This window comes from Lepisosteus oculatus, chromosome 4, assembly GCF_040954835.1.
Source record: "Lepisosteus oculatus isolate fLepOcu1 chromosome 4, fLepOcu1.hap2, whole genome shotgun sequence".
Classification (NCBI taxonomy): domain Eukaryota; kingdom Metazoa; phylum Chordata; class Actinopteri; order Semionotiformes; family Lepisosteidae; genus Lepisosteus; species Lepisosteus oculatus.
Genome location: NC_090699.1, coordinates 29,889,520 through 29,915,020, shown reverse-complemented (window position 1 = coordinate 29,915,020; position 25,501 = coordinate 29,889,520). Strand labels below are relative to the sequence as shown.

The 25,501-nt window shown below is 38.5% G+C and overlaps 1 long non-coding RNA gene across 2 annotated transcripts in view; it reads left to right on the top strand.

The window, feature by feature from the left end:
* LOC107077325 (uncharacterized) overlaps positions 1 to 25,107 on the top strand; it is a 43,846-nt gene extending 18,739 nt beyond the window's left edge. The window contains exons 3-5 of one of the 2 annotated variants that reach the window (XR_011189434.1): positions 19,146 to 19,255; positions 20,119 to 20,267; positions 22,695 to 25,107. This is a non-coding gene — a long non-coding RNA (uncharacterized lncRNA). Of the gene's footprint in view, positions 1 to 19,145; positions 19,256 to 20,083; positions 20,268 to 22,694 lie in introns of both variants that reach the window. The other variant, XR_001478377.2, reaches the window with a different exon arrangement.
* Positions 25,108 to 25,501: the final 394 nt, after the last annotated feature.

Sequence of the window (25,501 nt, the reverse complement as noted above, 5' to 3'; positions counted from 1 at the left end):
CACCTGCACAAGCCGCTTTGATGATTATTCCCTCAATTGCAGTATGCGAAATTGTAAAATTGTAGTGCTTGAGGTCTCCACTACAATGGGTTATAACCCATTACCTACTTCCTTACACTGTTCTCCTCAGGCAGCAGCTGCCTGGGGGCTAGAGTCCTCTGCTGCCTCCAATGCCAGTATTGGTCACCTCAGGGGGTTTATTGGTGCAACTTCCTTGATGATGCCATGCTCTGTTGGGTTCGGGTAGGAGCAGACCAAGCAGACCTCCCCAGACCAAGCACAGGACGGGGGAGAAACAGGGGGGCAAGGTTTCAAAGAACAGCAGGAAGAGGAAAAAAATGTATCTGAGGGTGATGGGTGGACAGTGGTCCTATATCTTTGGATATTCTTGTGTCTTTGAACTTGATTGAACTCTGAGATTAAGAGCAGATCGGCGGAAGTCAGTAACCCAGGAACCAAAAGAGACAGCATTCAGCAACATTTTCAAGATAATAGTTTCCAGTAAGTTCAATGGTTTTTGACTGTCATTACCCTTGTCTAGTATTACATATATAGGCATTCCGATTTAGTTGTGCACTTTGGTAGCATTTTCAGGTGAAAAATTGTCAAGTAAGCATGTTTATCTCTCCATGCATCCTTCCTAGACATGTGGTTATAGTGAAGGAGTGACTATACATAGCTTCCATTCTTATAGTGCATTATGACAGCGCACTCTCGGATCATTATTGCTAACATTCAATATACAGTATATATTGTGTTTGCCCACTTTATCTCCTCCTGAAAAAGTCCTGTCCAAATTCTATTTGTTCCACCGTCAGAGCCACAGTCAGGCCGAGGTGACAAACTGGCCAGTGTCCTGCAGGAGGTCCTCCCTGAGGAACACAGCTATTAAAGTTTGTCTGCTCCCTCCACTGAGGCTAATAAGAGCAGCATTGTGGCTGGAGCTGGATTGGTCCCAGAGGCCTGCTGCCTCTTCTCCATCCCAAGTGTCTTTGACTTTATTTTTGGAAGGTCATGGATAAGTGCCTCCCTTGTTTCCCTATTCCCCAAACACACCTGTGTACCTTTTAAAGACAGCAGTTACTCTGTCTCTGTCAAGAGCAACATCTGTAATGAAGCCCATAGGGATCAGAAAGCTCCCTTCCATTCTCATTGGGGTTTCTATCTATCATCACAATATTCATTGGAGGACATTCTTTGCTTTATTACATGTGAGTTCAGACCTAGAAAAGTGTAGGTCTTTGGTTTAGTGAGAGACCTTAGGGACACGGTCAACAGTTCCTGGACTGGCTGGATGACAGGATGATGAACTCAGGTCTAATTAATCAAGACAGCACATCTTCACAATACCTTTTTTATAAGTGTCCATCTCATACAAAAAATCAGTTTTCATACCTTAACGATTGGATCATTCCAAGTGGTCTTCCTCAAAATTCACTGGTAAGAAGTCTACTTTTATTGTTCCACTAAAATCTCAGATAATTTGATTCAGATATGCCAACTAATACTGGAGACTGTGCCAGTCTTCACCTGCAGGGGACCAGGCACCCTCTGCAAGTTGCTGGGGTCACTTTGCCCTGAACCCCCAATGTATCACAGCCCTCTGCTCCCCCCAGGCAGGCTATTGCACTAACTTGTGTGGGACCCTCATTACTCTCCCTCTCGCTTACATGAGGAGTATTGATTTTCTGTTGCTTTTTCAAAAGGGTCTGATTCTTGCTCTCGCACACACATGGGCATGCAAACAAACACACATACCGTAGACCTGACTCATGAGCTGCTTGACATTTCATCTACAAATGGTCAATTAGGAAGAAACGCTTTTTTTGTGAGTGGCATTGACAGATTGCTCCTCCTGCTACGGCAGAGTGCGGTAGCCAAGCCTGCCACTGTGACTTCAGTTCAGACCTAAACGCACCTCACCATCCTAACCTCCTTCTGCCCCCAGTTCATACGGTCAACCTCTCTGTGAAACACTGTCAATTCCATTTTCTTTTCAGTTAAAGGAAATTCCTAGAATTGACAGTAATACCGGAGACACAAGTAAGAATAAGAGAAAAGGAAGGGGAGAATGGTAGGAATGGAGAAGACAAGAAAGTGAGATTAACTGAACTACACTGAGTGAGTCTGTACAGTGGTAGAGAATGCAAGGGCCATTACTGGCTGGCCCTGTCAGTGATGAGAGAACAGAAGACTGTTTGTGCAAGAGATAATTTGCAGCCAGCTCTCCAGGGGCACTAATGTCATTTCACTTTTATCAGGCACACAAATACACATTTTGTTTTAAAGTTTGAATTACGCTTAGGAAACAAATTAGAAATGGCAAAATCACTCCAACTCTCTTGTTCCCCAAAGTAATTTGGCCAGAGTGCCTTATGTAGTCTCAGAGGGAGGCACGTACTCAGGCTGGACCCAGGCCCTATCTATGGGGCTGTTCCCCTCCAGCATGGCCTGGAGGATCCACTGCATATATCTAGGTAGGATATCGCAGGCCTCCTTCACACTGCAGATAAGACAGGCAAGCTGCCACCAATCGTCCTCTTCATCAGCACAGGACTATTGCTTTTCAGTGCAATTGAGCAATTCCTAAATGGTTAAACCATGGTTACTCAAATATACACAAATGGTATATTTATCAGTCACACAAGCCATCTTTAATCTTTATTTGATGGTGAAAAGATGTATTGACCATTTAATACATTCTTAATAAAAATTGAGAGTTACTGGTCTTTTTAATTTGTTCTTTCATTGTATTTAACCTGAGCACAATTCAGTGTCTACTTCTGTCATCACCAAATAAGTGCAGTGCTGGGTGTTCAGTTGCTTGAAGTGATGTGCCTGTGACAGCCTGACTCCAGGGTTTGAGCACATATGCTGTCCTAGTAAACCCCTGTATTAATAATTTTATCTATTGATGTGCAATTAGATGTGAAAATAAAGCACACAGTTATAAAACCCATGACACAAAACAACAGCAGAGTCTCTGGTCTCCTGTTAAATTGGTTAAATGCTGTGTATTCCTGATTACTTATGTTATTAATGCATTGTTTTCCCCCAGATACTGAACTGATTGCAGGGCAAGTTCTGTTTTGTGTCAATGTATTTTTATTCATAAAGAACATGCCTGCTCAGCCTTACAATACCTGAGAATGTGCTGGGTTTTGAAGGTCAGAAAGAAATAACAAACCATACCTGTTGTGGGTTAGTCACTGGAACTGCAGTTAAGCAGTTTGTAACTCTCCTATTTTATAGAGAATATAATAAAGGGTACAAAGGAGAGGAAGTCATTTGGCCCATCTGTCCTGCTTGGCACTTAGTGTCTTATTGATCCCAAGAAGTCATCCAGATGTTTCTTGAATGAAGTCAAAGTATTGGCTTCAGCCACACGGCTGGGTAGCTTCTTCCATACTCCCACAGCACACTCATAAAGAAGTGCGTCCTATTTAGATGGAGTAGTTGTGAGGGCAAACATATGTTCTCATAATGGTAAATGGTGTATACTCCACCATTACACATGCAACATGTCCTGCTACACACTGTTACATTATTCTAATATAATATTATATTTATATGTCTATTATTTATGTATTATAATATTCTAAATCTCATTTAAGAACTCTGGAAAGAAGAACTACTGTAAATAAAACCTAAAAGTAATTTGGATGATGTTAAGAAAATGTTTGATTTTATATAGAGAAGTTGAAAAATGTTGGAAATAGAAATGGATAGGGTCCACATTAAGATTAAGTTACATGGGGTTATTGATAACACAACAAAGTAAAATACACACCTGCATACATTTACTGTGTAGCGGCTCCTCAGTCAGAATGTTGTGTTTTATTATTTCTTTCTACAGAATTGACCTCTGCTTGTTTCTTTAAGATGTGTATTTATTTTTGTGCTTCTTGCTGCTGTGTTTTTATGAAGAAAGTCATGCTTCTGGGCACACTGCGTGTGTAATCCTCTCTTTGTGCTTGGCCACACCTATTTGACTTGCATGGGTCTACCACCTGCTTTCTCTCTCTGGCTTGCTTTGAATTTGTCAGGATGAAGAACAGCCCTCATTTTGGAAAAAGCAGGAATGAAGTTGCTCAGTCCGATGGAACAGTCATCTTCCTCTTGTGCTAATGAAGGTTCTGTGTGCTTTGCAGAAAACAGGCCTGGGCCTGACTAATCTTATTTACAGGTTAGCTGGGTTCCCACTGGCTGAAAACACCTCTATACTCCTGACTATGAAACCTTACGTGGATTCCTTGTTTCTGTCAGTCATTCTGTTTCCCATCACTATATTTCATCTCCAATCAGACAGCAAGTCTAACTCAATTTCTCCCTCTCTGCCATCTGCATCTCTCTTCTTTTCTCCCTGTTCTGTTTCACACCCTCCTTCAATTCTTTATTGTTTTTCTTTTCTTCCCTGACACCTTTGAGGATCTATATTTTCCTAATTAAGGACTTGAGTTTCTACCTCATTCAGTGTACAAATACAGAAACCACTGCATGCATCCTCCCATTCCTTTCATCCTGCCTTTCTTTTTCCTTCCATCCCTTGTTTCCTCCTCTCTCCATTCTTGTCCCTTATTCATTCTCTTTCCTTTTTTTCTGTCAATTGACTGATCTTCTTTTATCCTGGACCACGGAAGATTAAAAGATATTGTATCATGGCCAAGACAGGCAAAGCCTTTTCTGTCCCTGACATCTAATTAATGATAATCCCTTAATCTGCAGCTTGTAATACAGAACCCTCGGTCTGTGTCCCACGTGTGTAAGAAGAGGGGGAGGAATGGCTCGCCCGCTAAAAACTGACAAGCGCTCCTCTTTGGCCAGCAGACACAGAACTGTCTCAGGAGCTGCGCAGTAGGGAGAGCCCTGCTAGCTGCCTTCAGGAAAATCCTGTGGAATTTCAGGACACTGAAGCCCATTTTACATGTTCAATCTAGAACCATTCTGTCTCATAGCACTCAGGGCTGCTTATTGTTCCATACAAACAGTCCTTCAAAAAACAACACAAATGATTTAAGATAGCCTTTGATTTTTACTATAGCCAAGTGGCACTCCACTGGTGAACAGGGTCCAGCACTGAATTGTGCTAATTGTTTCACTGTTGTATGAAGCAAGGAGTACATGTTTTTTTAGCCAATTCAATTTAAGAAAGGAGTGGGATTTTGACCCTCAGAACTAGTTCCAAGCACAGTTGTGAATTTTGTATGGAATTTTAGGCTTTTTGTTACATAAAACCCAAAATGTTTTCTATGAGGAATATTGGAACTGTTGTTTGGAATCTGTTCAGTTTTGGAAGAATCATTTCCTGAATGAACTGAATACTCCCTTGTCTTGTAAGCACATTGGTGATTAGGGAATTAACAAATGCAACCCTGTAGGTGTACAAACTTTAATTACAGATTCAATGCTCTTAATTAAGTTTAATGTTTAGTGATTAATGGATAATTAAACTTGCATTCTACTGACACTTTAAATGTTTTTATTACTGTGTCCTTATTAAAGGGTCCTCTTCCATTGTTTAGTGTTACTTTCTTGAATTCTCTTTCCTGTCAATGACAGCTTTAGTGATTCTTTTATGTTTAGGGCATTAGGATAGGAATTGTGATTACCTTACATTAATAAGATTGATAATATTAGACATCCATACAAGTATTTCTAGCCATGTGCAGAATGACTCTACTGCCTGAGCAGTTTTCAGCTCTGGATTGCATTGATTGTGGTGACCTCTGCCACTTCTGTTTGTGATACCTGCACTAACTCTGTGACCTGCTATTTCTCTGAATAAACACATCAGCAAATAAAATCACAAATGTCAGCTAGCAGCACTGCAAAGCAATAAATATGCACTGTTATTTCATTATAACACTGTAGCTCATTGACAGTTTCCCAGTCCAGCTGACAGGCTGCTGTCTGTAGGTCTCTCTGTGTTAATGGCAGAGGTTAAGAAAAGCTTTGTACTGAGCTTCAAACACGTTTCAAATTAACCCCACCTGTACCTTCCTCAGTCTGTAGGGATTTTGGTCAGCAAAAAGTAGTAATAGGGGTGGACAGCGTTAAACACTTCATTAGAAATTCTTAAACAGTCCGTAAAAGAGCAACATTTTACTCCTACAGTACCTCTATTTCACCTATTGTCCATTGATCTGCTTTGGTTTTCTTTAAGATATGGCCTACAATTGTACAGTTTCATCTTCTGCTATTACTCCCAGAAAAACAGTCCAGGGATCTGCAAGCAGGTGGGGTCTTAGCCTGTGGTTTTGTCATACACACAGACAGCAACTGCCAAAACCAAAAACAGACCCCTATTACACCTGGAATCAAAAAAGTGTTTAACATCTCATTTTGATCACACCTTTGGGTGTCAAATTGTGTGGCGTTTGCACATTCTCCCAAAACAGAACTAAAGGAACACAGCCTGCACTCACCTGAGGCCTCTCTGCTTTTCTGAAACTCAATTCTTTGGAAAGGGTAGTGTGTTTGCTTTCAGTTTTCCATTTACGTCGTCATGAAAAATCATGGATAACAGATAACATTGTATCACAGGGTAGCCTTGCTACACCAGCTCCCACCTTTGTGTCTTTTGTTCTGTTAGCTCACACCAGTGCAGAGACTGACATAGCAGGAGGAGGGGTGGATGTTCTGTATTTGGTACAAAAGAAAATCAGCAAAACCAAGAGAGTGAAGCAGGTGACATTCCAGTGACATTTGGAGAGACAGTGGCATTTTATAGGATGTATGAGTAGTGTCAAAGTTTTGTGTGTGACATATCTCACACTGACACGTGCACATGCACACACATCAGCAAGCATGCTCACACACCTCTTTGTACTCCCCGCTTCACCAGTTCACACTACACTTCTTACTCAGCTCCATGCAGAACTAAAGAATTATTATTTCTCTGTTTTTCACACTAATTACAGTAGTTACCTGTGACCCAATGTTGCACAGGGTAACTAGCTATTCAATAGCAGTGTTGATAAATTACTTGAGACAAGATCTTGCACAAAGTAACTAGCCCATTCAATGATTTCATTCAAGAAACAGAGGAAAAGAATCAAACCCTGTTTGAAAATTACTGTTCCCAGTTAACATTTTCTGAAAGTGCTCCTTACCTTTTTCCTTTGATAGTCAAGTCATGATGGTTTTATTTGGTGAGGTGTTTTGGAGGATGACGCAGGAGAGCTCTTTACTAGGTACAATGCCCCCTGATAACTATGTTATCAATGCAAAAGCTCAAAATGCAAGCTTACTGACTGAAGTGTGATTGCTGGGTTTACACAAAGTTCAGAGCTGTCTTCCTTTTCTCCCTCTCATCTGCACTTGCTCAGAAAAGTCAGTCGTGACTCAAAGCGATTGCTTTTTCTTTCAAACGTGCCTGGACATTGAAATGCTAGAAGGCTTTGAAAGGAGATTTGGATCAATCTGGTCCACTTTTTTATTTTATCTGACACAAAGTAAAGCTGAAATACTGCAATTAGAACACGTTTAACCTCTGTACACTCTACAGTTATTACCATTTAAAACACTGATAAAGACATCAAGCACATTGTACATTTTCTAATATGAATTCAGTAAGCCCTGCAGAAATCAGCTGCACTGTTTCATGTAGCACCTCACATAAGGAATCCACCAGGCATCTGAAATTCCCTTGAAATGCCATCTAAACTTTCGGCTGTTTTGAAAACTAGAAGCACTTTCTGGGACAAACCCTCACTGCGCTGTGTGGTGTGCTGCTTCTGTGAGACAACATTGATTGCACCCCAGCTCAGCGGTACTGCTATTCCTAAACAAAATACCTTTATCAGTTACCTCCCCAAATACACTGTTTTTAATATGTGCAGGACACCTGGGAGAAACTGGTGATGAGGAGAGGGGATCAGGTCATTACTTAAACACAGAGGAAAAGGATATTGCATTGAGACCAACTGCAAAATATTTTAGCTTCACTTGAATATTCCATTCAAAACGTATTGTGTGAATGCTGACATTGTATTTTTAGTACTAAAGAAATGATGTAAGAATCTGGTTAACATCATGAGGTACAGCTCTCATTGCTGAGTAATTTTAGCTTTTCTCTAAACATACACAAGCTTTCTTGATTTACATTCAGCCCATATTTCTTTACAATGTACTGACACGTTTGTTATACCAATGTGGATAATGCGGTATTCGAATGCAATCTTTAATATGCAACATAAAACCTTCAGAGAGACTGAACTGCTGTACTGCAATATCACTTGTAATTCTTCAGAACTAGAAGACATAACAGGTAGTTATGTATTCATGGTAATGCTATACCTTCTGCTGTGACAGATACTTTTCTGCCTATTATGTCTTTTAGAGCAATTGTCATAAATGTTTATGAATGTTGTTATTCTGTCATGTGTGTGTCGTATGTGTCAGAGTGTCAGCCTCTAAGAAGGTGTTATGCTGGCTATGCATTCAAATAAATAATGACCCCAATTGGTATTTTCATTGAACAAAAGCAGATGGTTTCCCAAAGAGTGCTATGCTAATGTTCATTCTTAATAATTAAAGTGATCTTTTGAAAATAACCAAAGAGCCTATTTAAATGAAGATCTCATTCACATATACGTTTCATTTGTCATTGATATAGGAAAAGCTATTATGTTTTGAATGAGCACACTGTCGACAGAGAATAATCTCCATCAGCTCCAATATCATCAGGAGCAGTTGCATGTTATAATACTATATTTCTGGATTACTCGGAGATGAGGAGTAATACGTTTTATTGTTTATACAATTACCTTTTATTAATCAACATATTTATTTTCGATGGCCTTTACTTACTAAGGAGATTCAGCACTCATCATTTCTGACAGATTTCAGCCATTTAAATAGGCTGTGCTAGAAGCAATATTAAACACGGATTTACAACATTTTAAAATTAAATACCAATTGTCAGCACTGAGAGTTGTACTCCATCTCATTAAATGAATCGCACCTAAGTATCAAAACCAACCTGACATTGACATTACTGAGAGATCCCTCTTTGACACGTTCCTCCAGGAGTACAATTCCCAAGCTGCAACATCAGGACATGTAAAACTGAATTTATAATAGAGCTGTTGTAAACTGTCATAAGGTATTCTCTCTCTTCTCCATCTATCAGAGATCAGGGCAGCAGAGCGGGTCCGCCTGTAGAATTGTCATCATAAATTTTGCCTGTGTCAGGCTGTGGAGGGTTAAATGAGCAGTAAATAACAGACCCGTATTCACAGACTTGTGTGCCACTGCAGCAGCCTGGACCTCTCTGCCAGGGTGGGAGGGGGTCACGCTAGATTACTCAGGCAGCCTGGGGAAGCCACAGGCAGCGGCAGGGGCGCGGGCTCCTTCGCCAGTGATGAATGGGTAATTTAGGGAAGGAAGCGGTCCCATATGTTTTAAAGTGTAGGTCCCTAGCTTGCGAGAAGGTGGGGTCTAGACCTGAGATTTAAATTGATGACTGTCTTTATTTCCATCTCAAAAGCTCTTTGTCTCTTGCCCTTGTAATAACGGGCAATAACCCCCACATCCATATCTGCCAGGCTGATCTGTCGCATGCCCTGCCCCCTTGCTGGTCAGTCTTGGAGGCTCACCGCTGCTTAGAAAGCAAAGGGTCTGAGCCACAGACTGACAGGTTATCTGTTATAACATTGCTACAATATTACTGTAGTGCAAGGCAGTTGTCCTCAAATTAGTTTCCCATGACAAATTGGCAGTGTGAGAAAATGTATTGCTTTCACGAGAAATATGAGCACCTTATAGAAGTAATAAAGATGATTTAATGTTAGATTATTATTACCATAACCATATTTGCATTGTTTATTGTGATCCTTGTATTTACATGTATTAACATTGCTGTTTTTTAGTAAGGTCTTCACTCACTGAGGCCATACAATAGTCCATTTTATTTTGAACATCACTGTGAGTTATGCACAGGTTACAGCTGGGTTATCTGTCAGGTTAGAAACATGCCAAGCTACTGTTAGGAGATAGACAGCACACACCATGAGGTCACGTTCATAGAAGTGCTCTGCTGCTACCTATGTACACATACATCCACACTAACACATGCTGGCCATGGGACCAGCACACTGACACATCAAGACACCTCTAAGTCTCAATAGCTATTGCACTCCAGGAACCTCCTGTCACCCATTCCTTAACAGCTGGCTACAGACATATTGTGGACATGGCAGCAATAGCCTCACCTGTGGCCCAACTTTCATGGGGACAGCATCCAGCCAACCCGTTACTTCATTCGGAATTGTGGTGATGAATATCGCAAGACTCAAATTTGAACTCTACAAAGGTTAGAGTGAGCAGCTATACAGTATGTGTAATTACTTGTTTTCTACATATAAAATTATTTACTATAAATCCCAAAATAAAAATCCAAGTTAGCAGAAGATATTTAAAGATGGAAGGTAGATAAAGCTAATGTCACGTATTAAGTCTTTTCATGCTTGCATTAATTACAAATTCTACATAGACGATAATGCTGATCCCTTGTTTGCAATGAAAAGCTATCACACATCTTCGTCATAACCATGTTCACATTCTCATTATTTTTCCTTCCGTTACAAAGGAAGGAAGACGCTAAAATTGCTACCTGAATTATTAAATCTCCCTTAATTAGCACTTTCTTGCCTTATATTAATTGGAAATGTGAACACTAAAGGCGAAAATCATTTGCGAGAGTGCGCCTAGATAATCTGTTTGAAATGATTCTTCAAAAGGTCTGTGGTATTTGTGTATCGTCATGCAGTCTGATAGGTATCTGTCAGTCAGCTGGAGGAAGAGCTCTACCTATGAAGAGCACAGAGTGGTCACCTTATTGTTAGAGCAGCACAGGAACGCTGAGCAGCAGGCTCACCTCAGTGACCGAAGAGGGGAGTGGCCAATCTCCAGCAACACAGTCTGGGGGACACAGGTCTCACTGGAAGGAATGAGATTGTAGTGGCGGATCTTCAGGAGCACTGGCATTGATGGCATGGCCATAAGAAAGCTTACAAATGAAAGGGGTTGGCTGCTGGTCGCTAATTGACAGAAGGATATTCCAGACATTTGTTGAAAGAAACCAGGAAATGGCTTTGACAATACAGCTGGGTAGTTTGCTCCTCCCACAGTCCTTTGGGTAAAATAGTGCCCATTGTTCTCAATTTTAAATGTACTTCCCTTTAGTTTTCATGTGTATCCCCAGGACCATATATCACCACTGATTCTGAAAGATTTATCAGATTGAATTTGTCAGTTTTTTTGAGGTTTCAGAGTACTTGAATCGGGACCTCTAGCCTTCTGTTTGAGACTAAACAGATTCTGTTCCTTCAGGGAGTCAGAGAAGAACATTTCTCTATGTCCAGAACTTAAGACAACAGCTTCAAACAAAAGAATTCCTTTGGATCCACTTGGTTCTTTTGGTTGATGACTGGCCACTCCTCTCTGGACTGATTCTAGAGTAGCATTACCTTTTTTTGGAACATGGAAATCAAAATCATTTGGAATATTAAAAGTGAGGTCTTAGTGGTGCCTATTTTAACATAGTATCTCTTGACTTCGATTCTACACTTTTAACTAGATATCCTAGTATTCTGTTAGCCATTTCTCTGCTTCTCTACATTGTCTGCAAGATTAAAATGATATGTCAACATAAACACCTACTGTAAGTCTTCTTCATAATTGCCATCTTCAAACTCAGTGCTTCCTACAAGTATATCATGTTCTCTGGTTATATCCACCACTGCTATCGCTTGTTAGTGAAGCAAGACCATGTTTATCTCCTAGAATCCCATTGCCATGCAGGTGATCCTCTATTTTGATTTTCATAACATTTCATTTAATAGATGTAAGACTTGTTGGTTTATATTTACTTGTTTTAGTTTTTTCACCCTTTTTATAAATGGTCACTACATTAGCAATTTGCCAGTATTAGTATTACCCCTGTCCTGAATGGCTGTTGGAAGAGTATTGTTTGCAGTCTATAAATCGCATTCCTTGGGTCTTCAAGTACAAGTTGTAGAATACCATAAGGCCCCGGAGGTGTGTTTGTCTTAAGTACTTCTAATGCTTCCAACATGTTTGCCCCTTCTGTGTTGATAGAGCACAGTGAAGAGAGGGGTATTCATAATCAACATTCCTGGGCTGGGTAGATCATCTTCAATAACATTGGAAGGCTGTTATGTTTATTTTGATTGAAGGATTTCTATATTGTACAATACTCCATATTGTTGTTATTTTCTGAGATACAATCTCCCCTTGTTGAACTGGCAGATTTGTTTTGAACAAATCTTATGAACAATGGTGTTGTTCTTAACATAGGAAATTACAGCATGATCTGAAAGTCTCTAAATTTAAAAAGCAAATTCTTTGAGGTTAGACAAAGTCATCGACCTCCTCAGCCCACAACAAATGCCGGACGAGGAATGGTGCAGGAAATACAAACAGAAGCAAAAGTAAATTTCAGCATTCTATAGACTTCCTAAATTGCAGCTCAATCATTGTCTTAGATCCAGCAGATAACCATTCATCAGACTCTGCTGATGATGAGGCATAATCCCTTGAAATGCTAGATAATTTCCCCTTTATTTTAAAGCACAAAATGCACAACAATAGCAATGTAGCACATTTTGTACCTAAAAAAACTTTAAATCTAAACACCCTGCAAATGTATCTGAAGTGTTTTAAATTCTGAGAACTGTAATTTCCCACAGAATCCCAATATCTAAGAGTTTTTAGCCTTTGATAAAAAATTCATAAAGAATATTTTATCTGTTGCTTTTTTTTCTTAAAATTAGAATCTGAACGATATCTGATTCTACAAACAAAACTGGTTAAGTTCAGGAAAATTATTATTCTTTTTAATTGCTTTTGATCATGCATGTAATAAATTATTCATACAGTAGTTAAAAACAATATATAATCTAATGAAACAGGCTTAGATTTCAATATCTTCTGTTTTCAAAAGTCGCTGGAGGAAATGTGTCAGTAGTTGTTAATGTGATTTTATCATGACTTTAATGATTAAGAAATTATTCTTTATGATCAATTTCCATCACTCATAAATTAAGCCTTCTATACAAATGCACTACATTTCTACATTATAAAGAGCTGTAGCGTACTGTATATTATGAACATCTACATTTTATCAAAAAACTCCATTAGTGTTTTCTACTTTTATAACATTTTTGACTGTTTAAGCTATGTGAGAAGAAGCATCTAGTAATTTGTAATCCACATTTATCAAAATCTTCTAAACTTTGATCACAACAGCTCCAAGTAAACTGTACATGAGCAGCCAATATGAAGTGTTGTAGTTGCTAATTGATTACTTTTATGAATCACATCTAATTGACTCATTATCAGGTGCTTCTTGTCATTAACATCATTTGTTTTTCTGTACACATCCATAAGGCTGAAGGGGTACTGTTCGCATTGGAAAACCCAGATCGATCAGGATTAACTGTTAGCTTCAAACAAAGGAGACAAAATGGCAGTAGAAGACCATTTTGTTTCTGCATAAATAAGGGAAAAACTGAATGAAAGGAGTAGAACAATTATAAGATATTTGTAAAACAGTGTACATATATAATTGTAAGTATTAAAAAGTCTGAAATCGATAATATATTTAATAGTTTGACAAGCAACATTTTTTTAAATGATTGATTTTTCTTTTTTGGAATGGTTCAATTATATATGTATTGACTGCAGTTGTTATTTTTATACTGGCAAAGCATTGCCTGAGGGCTTGAGAGTGACTGACACTAGCTTATAGTTATTGACCAAAAGAGGTTATCATTACCATTGGAAGGGAAGGTACAGTATGTGAATATGATTCCATTCTTGGTTTGTAATTAGTATTTCAGATTAAAAATGTAAATAAAATTAGCAGAGCTGGTAAACAATTCCAAACTGTACCTGTGAGATGGAAAACTTGTCTTGAAGAGAGGGTGCCAATGTCGATAATTAGAGAAGGGAAGTCAGTGTTTAGTTTTGGTATAAGTGTTCTGGGTGGAATTTCCTTCAGAACAGTTGCTTAAATTAGTACTCTCCAGTGTTGACAGCCGAGGAACAATGCATTTGCAACAGAAAAGGTGTACAGGGTAAAAGGAGCAGTGTCAGAAAGCAAGAATAGACAAACATACAGCAGAGGTGAGGTACTGAGAGATGGGAAGAGGAGCCTGAAAATCTCAAATCACAATGAAGCAAAGAACTGGAGACGCCCTCCAACATGCACACTATCTACAAGCATCTGCCTTATTCCTCTGTTTCTCACAAAGGCAGGCTCATATGGCACATGCTCAGTTTAATTTATAATAGTGCTGTAAAGTGGAGGTTACTGAATAGAAATTAATAATATCAATGTGTGCCAACTTATTTCTTAAATTAATTCTCTCCTGTTGTTAGTGATTGTGCCTTAGCTAATAGATTTCAGGTTTATGGCACTTAATGGTTTATAAATAGTGTGTAATAATTCACTGGAGACATTTTTTCTCCTTTTTTATAGCCTTGGTTTGTGAGGGAAGATATAAATGGCACCAATGCCCGAATGGGAACTAAATTTCATCTGTCATCACTGACACGGCAGCCAAGAGACCAGTGTGTTTTTTCATCTGGGTTCATAACACTGGCAAGTATAATCAGGTGCACTTTTTTACCTTTGTGGATAGCTTTGTGTATTTATCCCAATCACTGAAAAACTTTATGAGCTGTTTAAAATATATAAATACAGAGGGAAATTAATCTGTTATTGCATCACAAATGGATTTTCAAATGTTCATTTAAATCAATTTTAAAAAGTGAACCCTTATTATTTTTGTGTATTTGTATGTCACTGGACAGCTGCATTAATATCTGCTGATACTGGGTTAAACTTAGCATCATTTTACAGATTTTGACAACTCCAGAAAGTCTTGACAAACCCAGAAGCAACAAGCTGTGATGAGTGATGTCCGCAGAGTAAAAGAACCTTAATCTCCTCAGTCAGGGGGAAAAAAAAGCAATGAATACTGTGATTTATCTGACATTTAAAATATCAAAAGTGATAGAAAAATGTATGTCAGTCTGAGTCTGTTACCAAATAGTCAGACACATGCATGGAGGAAAAGACTTAATATCTTATATAACATTAAATAAGCAAAATAAAGCTTTCAATGTTTAACTGTTAAATTGTGTCAAACACAAGCTGTTTTTACATATTTGTGGATAAGAAACAACTTATTGTTCATTCACAAATATGTATAAACTAAAGAATCAATGGCTGGTAAAGTACCAAAGCTTAATGTGGTACATTTTGTTTAGATGTGCATGCACTACCTTCTTTACTCTACAAGACACTTGCATACTTAAAATTCCAGAAGACTCGTAATTAAACAGATTTTTTTTTCATACACTGAATCATGTAGCATTCAACTGCATCATTCAGAATATTCTGGCGAGACTGTGGCAAAAGTCTGGCAGTAATGACTCGCATTTTCATATGACCTCTAGAATCATTAAAGCCAAAGCCCACCCACACACCCTTAAAGACAATGCAGAATGTCATCAATAGGAGAATAATAACCTAATTACTTTGACTTTCCAAGTTCTCTGGATAAAATTAATAGGATGCAAGACTTTTGCTGACCAGATAGATTAATAAGACATTAAGAAAAAAAAGCCCCACTGGAGCAATGGACATCACTAAATTGTCTGTTTTGATTTCAGATTTATTTCCTCTCTTCTTTCTCTGGCTCTCTCTATTCTTCCCACTGATGGCTCTGTAATTACAGAAAAGGAGGAGGCAGGGAAATTTAATTACACTTGCTTTTATCACAACTCCCACTGCTGCCAACCTCTGTCTATAAATGCAGAAATAGTTGCTCTTTTTGGAATAGCAGCAGATTATGTTCTATAGTGTGGCTGCTGATGGGTGGAGGTCTGAACAAAGATTGGTAAATCAGTGGAAGTATAACCTCTAAAACTCTGACTTACACCTTACAGACTGAACACAAAGAGATATGAGGGCATTTCATCCCTCTGCCTGTTATTATTTCAACAACCTGCTTTTCAGAAATCTGTCTTTGCAAGTTTGTATCACACACCCTAAAATAAAATAAAAACAAGCTTCTCCTGTGGGAATTCTTCACCAGATTAGTTCTAAAATTTTAAAATTAAAAAAGATCTAAAATCATCACCAAATTATTTGAAACAAAACAGAGTTCCATCTCCTGTAACAGTAGTTAATCAAGGCCAACAGATACAGATATTAAATACAGACAGAGGGTATGCTTGTGTTTAAAAGCCTATCTAACATATTTTTGTACGTCAGAGAAAGACAAAACAGAAAAAGGCAGAGCCTGTGGTTTCTGATAGTAGACAGCCTGGAAAGTAGGGAGCTGATGTATTATACTGAAATAGAAAAATAAGGCATTGATTTTAAAACCACTAATTAAATATCTGTTAGGGTTATGTATCTTTGTCACTACAGTGGAACTTAGTGGTGCATTCTGCCAGGGCAGGAGTGGCATTAAATTAGGTTAACAAGCACAAAGGACAGAGCACTGGATACTATAATGTGACTGTGGGCACAGCTGTGGTCTCAGGTAAAATACAACTTATTTATTTCAATATCTGACTCAGTAAACTACCCTGTTGCCTACGCAGCAGAAAGCCCCACTCACAGCCTAGAAACACTGCTCTTACTGCTCATGCTGTTATATTTAGTTACTGTGAATTCCACCTGCAGCAAAAAAGATGTGTCTTATGTTCTGATGTTTATGCCTGTCTTGATATATGTCAACAGGAGCTACTATAAGAATACTACAGAACACTTCACATTTATGAAGGTACTGTTTTATACCCTGCTCACTGTGATTGGTTAGCAATGACTTGCCTCCAATATGAGTTTCACTAATGACATGCTTTTCAGCATGCTGGTTGTGAGAACGTGTTCAGTCATTGTCTGTGCAATCTTTTTGATATTAGTGGGACAACAAGCTGTACAGTAATACACTTTCCAGTGCTTAGGCATTGGAAAGAGTCTTTAAACCTGGGTCCACACGTGTATGGAGGTTTATCAACTCCTGATAGAGATGGTCAATGAAAGACTTTGATTGATGATGCCTCTCTGCTCCTACCATGTAAATGTTTCCCCCAAATAACCCTATCTTTCTGGTCACTATAAAGAGCGCACTTGACCTGCCTATTGATTGAGGTAACACTGCCAAATGTATGTTGCTTAAAAGGTCAAAACAGGCTTGTAAACATTTTTTAAGCTAGAAAAAAATATTATTTATGTTTGCTTTCTCACTATGTATGACGTCATGTGTGAAAGAAATTCTGTAATAAAAATGTGGACTACTGTACGTACACTATATCAAAGAAATTCCCCAGCCTTTCTCTTTCCACTGCATATGTCCAATTCAATTTTTAGGTAATATATATGATACATGTTGATATTTTAATGACCTGCAGCTAAAGAGTGCCCTATTAAGCTAAACTACAACATCAACATTTTGGCCTGTACACACTCACTTTTATAGGAGTACATCCAATCATTTTTTCAAACAATTTATTATGTAGAATTGTTTGTTTGCCTCAGCAATGTGTCAGTTACTGTCATTCACTTTTCACCATGCCACAATGTTTCATCAACTCTTGAGAACTGCTCATGGTAGACATCTGCTTGTTTTGACACTTTTGTCTATTTGGCCTTCTTTGTCTCTGATTCCGGTCTTTCTTTTAATTAATTATGGTGAGGATCTGCTATGAGAAAAGATACAAAGCAGTATGAATGTGTAATTTTCACACCAAGACACTTTCTCCAACAGAGAAAAGAGAGATAAAAAATCATGAGAGTGGAAGAGTGAAAAGAGAAATGGAAGTCACCACAAGGGACCAGTCCTTTTGGCAGCAATAATTTAGAAGCGAACCTTTATTTTACAAGGATCCATATTCATCTGTATACTAATCTCTGACTTTTAATGCATTAATCCTCTTTTCACTTCAACAAAACTGCAAAAAGTTGTCAGTAAACCAGAAAAGCAATTATGAATGTCCTGAGGGTAATACCCAAATCAAAAACCCAAGCTGGGAAACATCCTGATCTCCCTAACTGAAACTGCCCCACCTCTCCCAGGAGACTGCCGTCCCATTACCCAGTCCTGTTGGATAACGATCTGGCAGGGTTACTGGTCCGCTGGACGAATTATTATCCCACCTCATATCTTCTTAATGTTCAGCAGCAACAGACAGGAGATGACAGCCCTTTTGAAGAGACCAATAGAACTGTCTCATACAGTTAGTCACTATGGAATCACTGATGCGTGGGCATCTGGCATGTTTATTATTCCTGTTCTACATTCAATTATTTGATTCTCATAAATTACACATTGTCAAAAATTAACAATGCATGTAGAAACAGATAATAATATTTAAGAACGGGTCCACGTGTATAATCTTTGATTGCTGCTTCATGAATTAAAATCACTGTAAAACTGTTATTATAGGTAATACACAATTGTCATGCATTGTTGTTTTTCTTATTGTGCAAGATGATGTAGGCTCTTGGTGAAATGTGTTAGACACATCACTGAAAAGAAAATGGATCTGAACTGCATCCCATACTTGAGGTTCTCTGTGTAGACGTAGGTCATGTCAGGATGCAGAAAATTCCACTTTTATTGAAGACTCATAAAAGAAATATGTCAAAAAGTGAAACCTCCTTATTCATCCATAACATCAATACTATATCAATAGTTCACACTAAGGACTCTTTCCATTTTATAACACATTTGTCTAGAAATTCAATTTCAGGTTCTTGGTATAGAGGTATGACGAAATGGGAATCCAGTTGATTGATAACATGCCAACATGATAGTCAGGCTATGCAGTTCACTGATAGGGCATTCAGACACAGCAGCATCAGAGCCCTATAAGGAACAGCAAATGTCGGTAGGCTGTGAAAGACAGGGTTCCATATCAGCAACTCTTTTTCTTAAATGAGTTTCTTCATCTCAAACATGAATAAAACAGACATCAAGCTCTATAATAAGACACACATCTTCACCTTGTTTCAATACTTTCAGTAGTTTGGTCAGGCCCTAATAAATGTTACACAATGGTGAAGTTTATTAGGATAACTATTTAATTTTTATATTCCGTAGCTCACATGGCTGAAGAAATAACAACCTGACAAGAAACACAAGATGCTCGAGCAGCAAGCTATATATGTATAGGAGACCGGAAGAGGTTCTACGGTGATCATTCACTTGGGGTAGGTGTATCATCCCTGTTCACTCCCCCTTTCTCCAACAGAGAACTGGGAAGCCACCCCAAACTAGAATAAATAGTTTACGTTAAAAGAATTTGCTGTCAATGATCATACCCATGTTGTCAGACGCATTTGAAGTTGACCATCCAGGTCAGATTGGGAGTGCTGCAGACCATTAGATTTAATCTCACAAGCTCTGCTGAAAATACCTGTTCTGCCTGCACTCCCCTCATTTTCATTAAAATCAATAGGAACACCTGCAGTTAATGAAGGGACAATCTGTCTAAATGGTGTGGTATGCATAGTAGTTACACTAGGCAGTAGATAGTAGTTACAGTATGCAGTAGAATTATAATCTAAAAGAGCATAATAATCGTTCTGTTGCCTTGAATAGAAATTAACCTGGTGCATTTTATCTCCTGTGGGTCAGTTCTCTTAAGAAGTGGTGCCTGCTGGTTGAGAAAGAACAGGACACTAAAGATGTCACAAATTACAATTGCCACCCATGATAACACAAATTACTGTAAATAGCTCTGCACAGCAATTCAGAATGGTCACAGGCTCTGAATTGCACCCTCTCTAAATCCCTTACCTGCTGCTGAACTAACTTATTTGAAAGAACCAGCCAAGAAAGGTTTCATGTCTTGCCCCCAACTGTAATTTCATTAGTTACAATGTAAATAATTACATTTTGGACTTTTATCAACAGTGCAGTATATTATGGAATGTTCAGCAAGCCAGCTACAAGTACAGATGAGCAGCCTTTGTATGTTTCTCCCCATGAATTGTGGATGCCGAACTATTTGGTGGTTTTGTGCACATTCCATACAGATTGCACTGCTCTTTTCCTTTTCCTGTGCTGAAAGGACATCCTTGAAAACAGAGCCATCTGAAGAAGATTGGATTCCTGTGACCAGACCGTGATATTCCCACTCTTCCCGAGGATTCCCACGGTTTGCTCTGGAAAGAGCAAGTATCGAGTGCAGGAAAAGATGCACAAAGCGGTGCTCGGAAGGTGAGATATTTATGCATAGGAAGAGAGGAAGTGAGCGAGATGAGAAATAAACCTCCTCCCAAATATTCTGTTCTAAAACTGCATCATGTGCATAGTGTACATTGCTGTATTGTGGGAAAGTCTCGTCCACAGAGCAGCATTTCAGCTGGAGCCAATTGAAGACTATGTCAACAGCCACAGGTCTGTCTAGGGTACAGGAACTCTGGTGAAGCAGCAAGTCTGACTGTAACAGGCTCATTCGGTGTGAACCAGTTATAGGTAACATAACTAAGACTGGACTGGGTCACACATTCAAGGGCTGAGTGATACCTAAGAATAGATTGAATTCAGGCAAGAACAAACTGCTCATGTGACATTGGTGTTGTGACACCAGATTGCTTTGACTGATGCCTGGCAGTCACTGAGTCACTGAGTTTGCTCTTTACAGGCTTTAAGGTCCAGCCAGTTACTGCTTTACCAGGCATGCTGGGTCTTTAGGCAATATTGAAATGAACCTGCCTGTAGTGCTGGTGATTCTGTTTTGATCTCTACCCCAGACTGACTTCCTTTATCATTGAAGAAAATGAGATAAACCACATGCTGAATAAAAATTTGTATCACAGACATTAATAAAATTGCTAAGTGCAGAGGTTTCCACAACACATCTACAATACAGTACAGTATATACTGTACAGCTGAATGCATAACACTCTTCCAAGTTTATCAGGTTTGTCAGGTTTTTTACACTTTCATCCATTTTTTTACTCTGTTATACTAGAACAGAGTTGTAGGAGATGAATTTTGTTTCTTTCTATTATAATGAAAAGAGAGGTAAATCATCACAGTCAGACAGCACGTTCATAGTCTTTTATTATTGACTAAATACCATTTATGACATTTATTCCAATTATAAAGTGGCCACTGTCTATGATTTCATCACTGTTCAAGACCATTCTTCTCAATCCAAGGTGGAGCAAAGGGATTAAGGAACCTATCTTGACTTTCCATTAAGTTGATGGGATATTAATTAAACAATTATCTCTGTGTGCGGTGGCAGCTCGTCATTTTGATTTTGCATTATGAAATATTTATGAGCTGTGATTGGAGCATTTGTAATTCTGTAATCTCATTTTCACCCTCGCCAGCTGGTGAACTTCCCCAACACTGCCTTACTTCTGCAGGCTTATTGTTTCCCAAATTAGGTGAAAAGACCTTTATTGTACAATGCTCCTATTTTCTGTCTCTACTAATTAATATAAGGCAATCATGAGTGAAATAATTACAGACTGCAGCATAGAGAAGAACAGATGTATGATAAAATCCTTCCTAAAACTGCTAAACTTATTATACTATATCATGTTGAGGAAAAAATAGGAATGATAACCTGTACAAATACTGTCATTGTCTAACAACTTTGTCTTACTACATTGGGACTTGCAGTGATGATTAGTTGTTCCCAGCTGATCTTCCAGTGAGAGCACTAAGTTCAATGACTTCTCACTTTGCAAATTTAGTAGTGTTTTAAAGTCCGTTTTGGATTGTGTGACCAGACACTGACTGTTGTCAGGAGAGGACTTGATGATCCAGGGACAACCTCAGACAGAGAACTTTGCAGAGAGGACAGGGAAAAACAAAAAACAGAACTTTAAAGTGTAAGTCTCCCAAACTAAGAATATCCTCTCAGACTATACAGTGTATAATATCAAAGTCTCTGTCTTCTAAGAGGGCACCATGTCAGGAGTTTCAAATTCCAGTTCGTTTTATTTTCTCTCAATATTTAAGATCTTGCTTATCAGATTAAACATTTCCACAGTTTGATATGTGACCTTCTCTCGTTTATAAATTTGGTTGCAGGCAGTACTTTGGCATCCTTTGTAAAACAACTGGATGAAATCTTAGTATTTGACAAGAACCTCAGATCATGTCTTTTTGATGTACAATTCTTTACTTTTATCTACTAAATGAGATGGATAGTCCGAATGATGCCACTGGTTTTCACTACTTGTACATTTCTATACTCTGCCAAAGCGAAAATTACCATAATATCCAGCTTTCTTTGCCAATGAAATACACCATGAGGAGACCACATTCATGTACAATCCAGTCCCTCAGTTAATTTGGCTTTGGATTGTGTTACCTTTCAGTCTTGCTGAAACCATTGACTATTTAAATCAATTGACTACCTCGGATATTAAAGGGTTCCAGTAAACTCAAATGCAGTATAAAATCACTCATCTGAAACTATTCTTCAATGTTTGATGATTGAATGCTGAAGCAATGACATGGAGGGAGAATGTTAGCTTCTACACGGTAATAGCATTGCAAGCATTTTTAATTCTTTTTTTAGTTTGTTATAGTGACAATTTATTTTGCAAAAATAAGGGGGGTATCACATTGAATACACTTATCTTGAATACATCCACTTTCTAAATGCTTTATCCGGTACAGGGTCACAAGGATTGCCTATTCTGGCAAGCAACGAGCACAAGGCAGGATACACCCTGGACAGGAGTCCAGTCCATCATGCACAATCACATCAGGGCCAATTTTCCCAGATGCCGTTGAACCTCACTGTATGCCTTTGGACTGTGGGGGGAAGCTGGAGCACCTGGAGGAATCCCATGTAAACATAGGGAAAACATGCAAACATGCAACAGATAGCACCCCAGGAGCTCAGCCCGGTGCCACCATGCCTGCCAGCCGCATATAGAATTGTGAATATGCATTACATTTCTGGAAGCTTTATTTGCATTGCACCACTCCTTCCTTCCATGAAAGAAATACCCTCACCCTTCTATGGGGATACGAAAAACTGTCATTTCTACAGAAGTACACAAGGCTGGAGCACATGGAACATGAGGACCCGTGAACTCTGCATACAAATTCTTCAGCACTCTCAACTACTGAACAAAATGCGTTTTGTTAATGAGAAATACATTTCCTCCCATGATGAATGGGATGCTCATAACGTTAGACAAACTATTCACATAGCTGTGTTGTAAAAACTGTGCGTCATGGGGCAATGAAATCTGTTACATATAAATGAGACTATGAAGAATATGGTGTATCTATCAATTCAGCTTTCAATGGCTATTGATAGCAGTTCTTCATTTGGGAGATCTGAAATGTCTGTGAGAATGCAATATATGGATTACAATAATCAGAGAGTGTTATTTCAGCTCTGTGTGATCACTGTTTGTGTTCAGTAACAATCTGTCCGGTGTTTAATGTCCCTCTTCCATGAAACTGTTCCCCATTGTTAACTTGAATTTGTTCCGAGTGCCATTGCTCAACTATGCACAGTTGCCATGATCCTGATGATTAAGCTTATCCATCCCCTCTCCACTCCGAATGGAAGTCAAAATCAATGTCATTCTGTACCTTTAAATTTCTTCAGTTATCTTGGAAAGTTTACACAGTACAGGCTGGCTTAGGGTCTTGAATTAAAGAGAACCCCTTGGACATTCTGTGTGAACTTTTAGATTATTTGTATATCTTTCTCAGTACACACATTAGAAAGAAAAATCCAGAATTAAAACAGGACAAAATAACAGATACATTTTATTGTCTTTCTTTAAAAGTCAATTTCTCAAGTTGTGGCACACTTAGTACCTAGTACGTATATTTCTTTTTCTATCTCTTCTCTAAAACTTCTGCTACCATGGATAAAAATTTGAACCAGATTGAACAAAAATAAAAAAATTTATATGATTTCTGGAATTAGTTTTTTTCTAGGTAAAGGGCAATAATGTGTATCTATTCTGGCAAACTTTTCCTTTTGCAATTGCGTTTTGCTGGAGAACAGATAAATTAGCGATGGACTTTTGTGCCTCTCTAAACTGAAACACGAGATGAATTTTCCAATGAAAAAATATTAATTTGCTTTATGCTGATATATCTAATTATGAAACACACTTCTGAAAAGCTTAGGTTGCCTTGTTTTATGAGATATACTGTATATTCCGTGGTGTTGCGTTTTGATTTTGGTGGTAAAAATATATATTAATTATCCATTGTGCCGTTTCTGTCTAAAGCGCTGTTGTGAGCATTACACTGTTAATTTGTTTATTATAAAATAGTTTCACTCCTGTGAAAACAAACTTAATTGTTGTCTTTAGAGGATATTGGAGATCACTTGCATTTGCAAAATTTTGATCAACCTTTTAAAAAATGTTGATTTTAGTTATGAAAAGTGTCAAGTCAAAAACAAATACACACATTTAGGCAATGTACTTTCATAGGGGCCTGTAACATCCTGTAAACAACCTGTAAATTCCTTCTGTCGTTATGTGGAGACCAAATAGTTAACAAAAAAGCAATATAACGTCCTCTGTTTTACGTATAGAATGCCAAATCATTCAAAATAACAGCAAAGTGCTGCTGTTCAGATTTTGCCAGCCCTCTGCGCTGGGATATACAGTATAAGAGCTGCCAGGGTGATGGCACAGCGGGCATCATCTCTGAAGCTCTGAGGTGTGAGGGCTGTTGTGTCAGGGGGCTGGCAGGTGAGGGTGGTTATTACTGGAATCAGGTGGCTTTCCTTACAGAAATTATCACCTTCCTTTGCAGCATGTGAACAAGTCTTCTCACTGACAAGGAGATCAGTTTTGCCTGAGGCATGTCTCTCTTCAGGCCATGTCCAGAATACCTAACAATATTCCCAACCTTTCCTGCTGTGGAAGGTTACAATTTTTAAAATGCTGAAGCTTATAAACAATACCGCTTCAACACATGTTAACTGTCATCAAAACTGGGTTTTGAGGCTACATCACACTATAAAAAATTTCTATTAGACTTCTTGCAAAGTAGAATGGAATTACAAGGGATGTTTTTCTTATTTTAATTCTGTTTTAGCGCTGGCTGTTGCTGAAAATAAAGACATATGATTGTATTTCTGTTTTGTCCAAAGCTGTACTTTTTGTGGGTTTTTTTTTCTGGGAAGCTGACCTCATTCATCTAAGCTGTGATCCAAGAAATGGATTGGATTTAAACAGAAGGATGTTGCTATGAAAACATTTTTGGAATATTTTTTTTATATTGTAAAATCCAATTTAACAAGCTTGTAAAAGACAAAGAGCACAGGAGAGTGCTTTGCGAGCAATTACAATCTGTCACTCCTGCCTATATTGACAGCAGCAGTTTTTCCCATCCCAGAGAGCTGGAATGGACAGCAGGGTCTTCATGAAGAGCAAGCAGGGACAGAGCTTTCTGTGCTCTGATTCAGTGCTGGTGATTATTCTCTGATCCCCTCCCTC